This window comes from Mirounga angustirostris, unplaced genomic scaffold, assembly GCF_029215605.1.
Source record: "Mirounga angustirostris isolate CCGP_5_RB_7025 unplaced genomic scaffold, mMirAng1.0.hap1 SCAF_9, whole genome shotgun sequence".
Lineage (NCBI taxonomy): Eukaryota > Metazoa > Chordata > Mammalia > Carnivora > Phocidae > Mirounga > Mirounga angustirostris.
The window spans coordinates 29,406,240-29,413,648 of NW_026991717.1; positions in this window are offsets into that span (position 1 = coordinate 29,406,240).

Below are 7,409 nucleotides of genomic sequence, written 5' to 3' on the forward strand. Positions count from 1 at the left end.
AGCGAAAGCACGGTTTCCCTACAGTGCAGTTTCTTCGAGTTAGAATGCTAGCGATTAGACTTCCTTGCAAAAGTGGGGCCGCACTGCTAGGTTCGTGGAACAAGTGGGGAGCCGTGTTCTGCCTTCTGCCGGGGCCTGAGTCGCCCTTGGGAAATGGTTTCGGCCTCACTTGCAGTGCGCTCATGCATGCACACGGCAAAAGGCTTCCACCTTCAGGCATGGTTCTTTCAGCCTAAGTAGGAATCCTGTACAAACTTGTTCCTTTGAGTTTGCTGGTTCGCTTTAGGCCTGCCTGCAGGCCCACTCGGGGCAACGGTACGAGCCTCATAGACAAGAGGCGAGTTGAGAGCTGCCTTCTGCTCTGGCCTGTGTCTCCCTCGATTTGAAGTATGGACCCCGTCCCCAGGCTCTCACCCACCGTACACTCTAAATGGCTTCCCCCCTCAGAGAGGACGACGGTAGCTGAAGCACGGTCCCTCTACAGTGTTGTTTCTTCGAGTTACAAAGCCAGCGATAAGACTTCCATGCAAAAGTGGGGCCGCAGAGCTAGCTCCATGAAGCAAGTGGGTACTCGTGTTCCGCCTTGTGCCGGGGCCTGAGCCTCCCCCGGAAAATGCTTGTGGACTCACTTGCAGTGCGCTCACGCCTGCACACTGCAAAATGCTTCCAGCCTCAGGCAGGGCTATTTTAGCCGAAGCAGGAATTCTCTACAGAGCTGTTCCTTTGAGTTCGCTGGTTGGCTCTAGGCCTGCCTGCAGGCACACACGGGGCAACGTTAAGAGCCCCATAAACGAGAGGCGAGTTGAGAGCTGCCTTCTCCTCAGGCCTGAGTCTCCCTCGATTTTACTTATGGAACCCGTCCCCAGGCTCTCACCCACAGTACACCCTAAACTGCTTCCACCCTCAGAGATGTCCACGGTAGCGAAAGCACGTTTTCCCTACAGTGTTGTTTCTTCGAGTGAGACTGCTAGCGCTTAAGACTTCTTTGCAAAAGTGGGGCCGCAGGGCTAGCTCCATGGAACAAGTGGGGAGTCGTGTTCTGCCTTCTGCCGGGGCCTGAGTCTCACTCGTGAAACGCTTTTGGACTCACGTGCAGTGCGCTCACGCATGCACACCACAAACTGCTTCCAGCCTCAGGCATGGCTCTTTTAGCCTAAGCAGGAATTCTCTACAGAGTTGTTCCTTTTAGATCAGTGGTGGGGTTGAGGCCTGCCTGCAGGCACACATGGGGCAACGGTATCAGCCTCAGAAACAAGAGGTGAATTGAGAGCTGCCCTCCGCACGGGCCTGTTTCTCACTCCATTTCACGTATGGGACCCTCTCCCCGGTCTCTCATACTAGAACACTGTAAAATTACTCCAGCTTCAGGAACGGCGATGTGAAGTAAAGCGCATTAACTCTGCAGCATTGATTCTTGGTGTTCGTAGCCTGGTAAGTAGGCCTCCAGGCACACAGGGTACAGCAGCGCTAATCTCCAAAAACAAGAGGTGAGTCGACAGCAGCCTTCCTTACGGGCCTCCTTCCACTCAGAGTTACGTTTAGGTTCCATTTCTCATGCTTTCACAAAAACACACAATAGATGACGTTCACGCTCAGGAAGGGCGATCTTTGCTGAGGCACGGGTTCTCTCCAGTTTTGTTTGTTGGCGCTGGGGGGATGGCACTTGGGACCACACACACACACGGGAGTGCCGATGTAGGTTCCCGAAACAAGAGTTGAGTCAAGAGGTGCCCTCTGCCCATGCTTATTTCTCCCTCGGAATTCTGCTAGGACTCCTTCCCCAGGTTTGCACTCAAGCACAGTTGAAAATGCTGCCACCCTGTGGAGAGGCGAATGAGCTGAAGCTGGGATTCTTGACCAGCTTCTTTCTGCTAAATCCCTGTGGCGCACTTAGCATTCCTCTGCAAACATGGAGCAGTAGTGTTAGTTTCAGGTAGCAAGAGCTGAGTCGAGAGGTGCCTTCTGGCCCGGACTTCTCCTCCCTCGGTTTGTTCCCCAGGCTCTCACCCACGGTAGCCTGGAAACTGCTTCCTCCCTCAGAGAGGTCGATGGTCGCTAAAGCACGGTTTCTCTACAGTGTTGTTCCTGAAAGAGGTGCCTGGAACTTAGGCCTCCGTGCACACATGCCAGAAGAGTGCTAACTTCTTGAAACTGGATCTGATTCGAGAGGTGCCTTCGAACGAAGCCGTTTCTCACAGAGTGACTTATGTGATCATTTCCCCAGCTATCTGGCCCACACACTGAAAATAGTTCCACCCTCTGTAACAGCGCAGCTAGCTAAAGCACGGTCCCTCTACAGTGCAGTTTCTTCGCGTTACAAAGCGAGCGATAACACGTCCGTGCAAAAGTGGGGCCTCAGTGCTAGCTCCATGAAGCAAGTGGGTAGCCGTGTTCCGCCTTCTGCCGGGGCCTGAGCCTCCCCCGGAAAATGCTTTCGGACTCACTTGCAGTGCGCTCACGCCGGCACACAGCAAACTGCTTCCAGCCTCAGGCAGGGCTATTTTAGCCGAAGCAGGAATTCTCCACAGAGTTGTTCCTTTGAGTTCGCTGGTTGGCTTTAGGCTTGCCTGCAAACACACACGGGGCAACATTATGAGCCCCATAAACAAGAGGCGAGTTGAGAGCTGCCTTCTCCTCAGGCCTGAGTCTCCCTCGATTTTACTTATGGAACCCGTCCCCAGGCTCTCACCCACAGTACACCCTAAACTGCTTCCGCCCTCAGAGATGTCCCCGGTAGCTAAAGCCACGGTTTCTCCACAGTGTTGTTCTTCGAGGGAGTATGCTAGCGATTCGACTTGCATGCAACAGTGGGGCCGCAGTGCTAGCCTCACGAAACGAGTGGGGAGTCGTGCTGTGCCTTCTACCGGGGCCTGAGTCGCACTTCGGAAATGGGTTCGGACTCACTTGCAGTGCGCTCATGCATACACACAGCACAACGCTTCCACCTTCAGGCATGGCTCTTTCAGCCTAAGAAGGAATCCTCTACAAACTTGATCCTTTGAGTTCCCTTGTTCGCTTTAGACCTGCCTGCAGGCACACTCGGGGCAACGGTACGAGCCTCATAAACAAGAGGCGAGTTGAGAGCTGCCTTCTGTTCCGGCCTGTGTCTCCCTCGATTTGAAGTATGGACCCCGTCCCCAGGCTCTCACCCACCGTACACTCTAAATTGCTTCCCCCTCAGAGAGGACGACGGTAGCTGAAGCACGGTCCCTCTACAGTGTTGTTTCTTCGAGTTACAAAGCTAGCGATAAGACTTCCATGCAAAAGTGGGGCCGCACTGCTAGTTCCATGAAGCAAGTGGGGAGTCGTGTTCTGCCTTCTGCCGGGGCCTGAGCTTTCCCCGGAAAATGCTTGTGGACTCACTTGCAGTGCGCTCACGCCGGCACACAGCAAACTGCTTCCAGCCTCAGGCAGGGCTATTTTAGCCGAAGCAGGAATTCTCTACAGAGTTGTTCCTTTGAGTTCGCTGGTTGGCTCTAGGGCTGCCTGCAGGCACACACGGGGCAACGTTACGAGCCTCATAGACAAGAGGCGAGTTGAGAGCTGCCTTCTCCTCAGGCCTGAGTCTCCCTCGATTGTACCTGTGGAACCAGTCCCCAGGCTCTCAACCACTGTCCACTCTAACTGCTTCCTCCTTCAGAGAGGTCGATGGTAGCGAAAGCACGGTTTCCCTACAGTGCAGTTTCTTCGAGTTAGAATGCTAGCGATTAGACTTCCTTGCAAAAGTGGGGCCGCACTGCTAGGTTCGTGGAACAAGTGGGGAGCCGTGTTCTGCCTTCTGCCGGGGCCTGAGTCGCCCTTGGGAAATGGTTTCGGCCTCACTTGCAGTGCGCTCATGCATGCACACGGCAAAAGGCTTCCACCTTCAGGCATGGTTCTTTCAGCCTAAGTAGGAATCCTGTACAAACTTGTTCCTTTGAGTTTGCTGGTTCGCTTTAGGCCTGCCTGCAGGCCCACTCGGGGCAACGGTACGAGCCTCATAGACAAGAGGCGAGTTGAGAGCTGCCTTCTGCTCTGGCCTGTGTCTCCCTCGATTTGAAGTATGGACCCCGTCCCCAGGCTCTCACCCACCGTACACTCTAAATGGCTTCCCCCCTCAGAGAGGACGACGGTAGCTGAAGCACGGTCCCTCTACAGTGTTGTTTCTTCGAGTTACAAAGCCAGCGATAAGACTTCCATGCAAAAGTGGGGCCGCAGAGCTAGCTCCATGAAGCAAGTGGGTACTCGTGTTCCGCCTTGTGCCGGGGCCTGAGCCTCCCCCGGAAAATGCTTGTGGACTCACTTGCAGTGCGCTCACGCCTGCACACTGCAAAATGCTTCCAGCCTCAGGCAGGGCTATTTTAGCCGAAGCAGGAATTCTCTACAGAGCTGTTCCTTTGAGTTCGCTGGTTGGCTCTAGGCCTGCCTGCAGGCACACACGGGGCAACGTTAAGAGCCCCATAAACGAGAGGCGAGTTGAGAGCTGCCTTCTCCTCAGGCCTGAGTCTCCCTCGATTTTACTTATGGAACCCGTCCCCAGGCTCTCACCCACAGTACACCCTAAACTGCTTCCACCCTCAGAGATGTCCACGGTAGCGAAAGCACGTTTTCCCTACAGTGTTGTTTCTTCGAGTGAGACTGCTAGCGCTTAAGACTTCTTTGCAAAAGTGGGGCCGCAGGGCTAGCTCCATGGAACAAGTGGGGAGTCGTGTTCTGCCTTCTGCCGGGGCCTGAGTCTCACTCGTGAAACGCTTTTGGACTCACGTGCAGTGCGCTCACGCATGCACACCACAAACTGCTTCCAGCCTCAGGCATGGCTCTTTTAGCCTAAGCAGGAATTCTCTACAGAGTTGTTCCTTTTAGATCAGTGGTGGGGTTGAGGCCTGCCTGCAGGCACACATGGGGCAACGGTATCAGCCTCAGAAACAAGAGGTGAATTGAGAGCTGCCCTCCGCACGGGCCTGTTTCTCACTCCATTTCACGTATGGGACCCTCTCCCCGGTCTCTCATACTAGAACACTGTAAAATTACTCCAGCTTCAGGAACGGCGATGTGAAGTAAAGCGCATTAACTCTGCAGCATTGATTCTTGGTGTTCGTAGCCTGGTAAGTAGGCCTCCAGGCACACAGGGTACAGCAGCGCTAATCTCCAAAAACAAGAGGTGAGTCGACAGCAGCCTTCCTTACGGGCCTCCTTCCACTCAGAGTTACGTTTAGGTTCCATTTCTCATGCTTTCACAAAAACACACAATAGATGACGTTCACGCTCAGGAAGGGCGATCTTTGCTGAGGCACGGGTTCTCTCCAGTTTTGTTTGTTGGCGCTGGGGGGATGGCACTTGGGACCACACACACACACGGGAGTGCCGATGTAGGTTCCCGAAACAAGAGTTGAGTCAAGAGGTGCCCTCTGCCCATGCTTATTTCTCCCTCGGAATTCTGCTAGGACTCCTTCCCCAGGTTTGCACTCAAGCACAGTTGAAAATGCTGCCACCCTGTGGAGAGGCGAATGAGCTGAAGCTGGGATTCTTGACCAGCTTCTTTCTGCTAAATCCCTGTGGCGCACTTAGCATTCCTCTGCAAACATGGAGCAGTAGTGTTAGTTTCAGGTAGCAAGAGCTGAGTCGAGAGGTGCCTTCTGGCCCGGACTTCTCCTCCCTCGGTTTGTTCCCCAGGCTCTCACCCACGGTAGCCTGGAAACTGCTTCCTCCCTCAGAGAGGTCGATGGTCGCTAAAGCACGGTTTCTCTACAGTGTTGTTCCTGAAAGAGGTGCCTGGAACTTAGGCCTCCGTGCACACATGCCAGAAGAGTGCTAACTTCTTGAAACTGGATCTGATTCGAGAGGTGCCTTCGAACGAAGCCGTTTCTCACAGAGTGACTTATGTGATCATTTCCCCAGCTATCTGGCCCACACACTGAAAATAGTTCCACCCTCTGTAACAGCGCAGCTAGCTAAAGCACGGTCCCTCTACAGTGCAGTTTCTTCGCGTTACAAAGCGAGCGATAACACGTCCGTGCAAAAGTGGGGCCTCAGTGCTAGCTCCATGAAGCAAGTGGGTAGCCGTGTTCCGCCTTCTGCCGGGGCCTGAGCCTCCCCCGGAAAATGCTTTCGGACTCACTTGCAGTGCGCTCACGCCGGCACACAGCAAACTGCTTCCAGCCTCAGGCAGGGCTATTTTAGCCGAAGCAGGAATTCTCCACAGAGTTGTTCCTTTGAGTTCGCTGGTTGGCTTTAGGCTTGCCTGCAAACACACACGGGGCAACATTATGAGCCCCATAAACAAGAGGCGAGTTGAGAGCTGCCTTCTCCTCAGGCCTGAGTCTCCCTCGATTTTACTTATGGAACCCGTCCCCAGGCTCTCACCCACAGTACACCCTAAACTGCTTCCGCCCTCAGAGATGTCCCCGGTAGCTAAAGCCACGGTTTCTCCACAGTGTTGTTCTTCGAGGGAGTATGCTAGCGATTCGACTTGCATGCAACAGTGGGGCCGCAGTGCTAGCCTCACGAAACGAGTGGGGAGTCGTGCTGTGCCTTCTACCGGGGCCTGAGTCGCACTTCGGAAATGGGTTCGGACTCACTTGCAGTGCGCTCATGCATACACACAGCACAACGCTTCCACCTTCAGGCATGGCTCTTTCAGCCTAAGAAGGAATCCTCTACAAACTTGATCCTTTGAGTTCCCTTGTTCGCTTTAGACCTGCCTGCAGGCACACTCGGGGCAACGGTACGAGCCTCATAAACAAGAGGCGAGTTGAGAGCTGCCTTCTGTTCCGGCCTGTGTCTCCCTCGATTTGAAGTATGGACCCCGTCCCCAGGCTCTCACCCACCGTACACTCTAAATTGCTTCCCCCTCAGAGAGGACGACGGTAGCTGAAGCACGGTCCCTCTACAGTGTTGTTTCTTCGAGTTACAAAGCTAGCGATAAGACTTCCATGCAAAAGTGGGGCCGCACTGCTAGTTCCATGAAGCAAGTGGGGAGTCGTGTTCTGCCTTCTGCCGGGGCCTGAGCTTTCCCCGGAAAATGCTTGTGGACTCACTTGCAGTGCGCTCACGCCGGCACACAGCAAACTGCTTCCAGCCTCAGGCAGGGCTATTTTAGCCGAAGCAGGAATTCTCTACAGAGTTGTTCCTTTGAGTTCGCTGGTTGGCTCTAGGGCTGCCTGCAGGCACACACGGGGCAACGTTACGAGCCTCATAGACAAGAGGCGAGTTGAGAGCTGCCTTCTCCTCAGGCCTGAGTCTCCCTCGATTGTACCTGTGGAACCAGTCCCCAGGCTCTCAACCACTGTCCACTCTAACTGCTTCCTCCTTCAGAGAGGTCGATGGTAGCGAAAGCACGGTTTCCCTACAGTGCAGTTTCTTCGAGTTAGAATGCTAGCGATTAGACTTCCTTGCAAAAGTGGGGCCGCACTGCTAGGTTCGTGGAACAA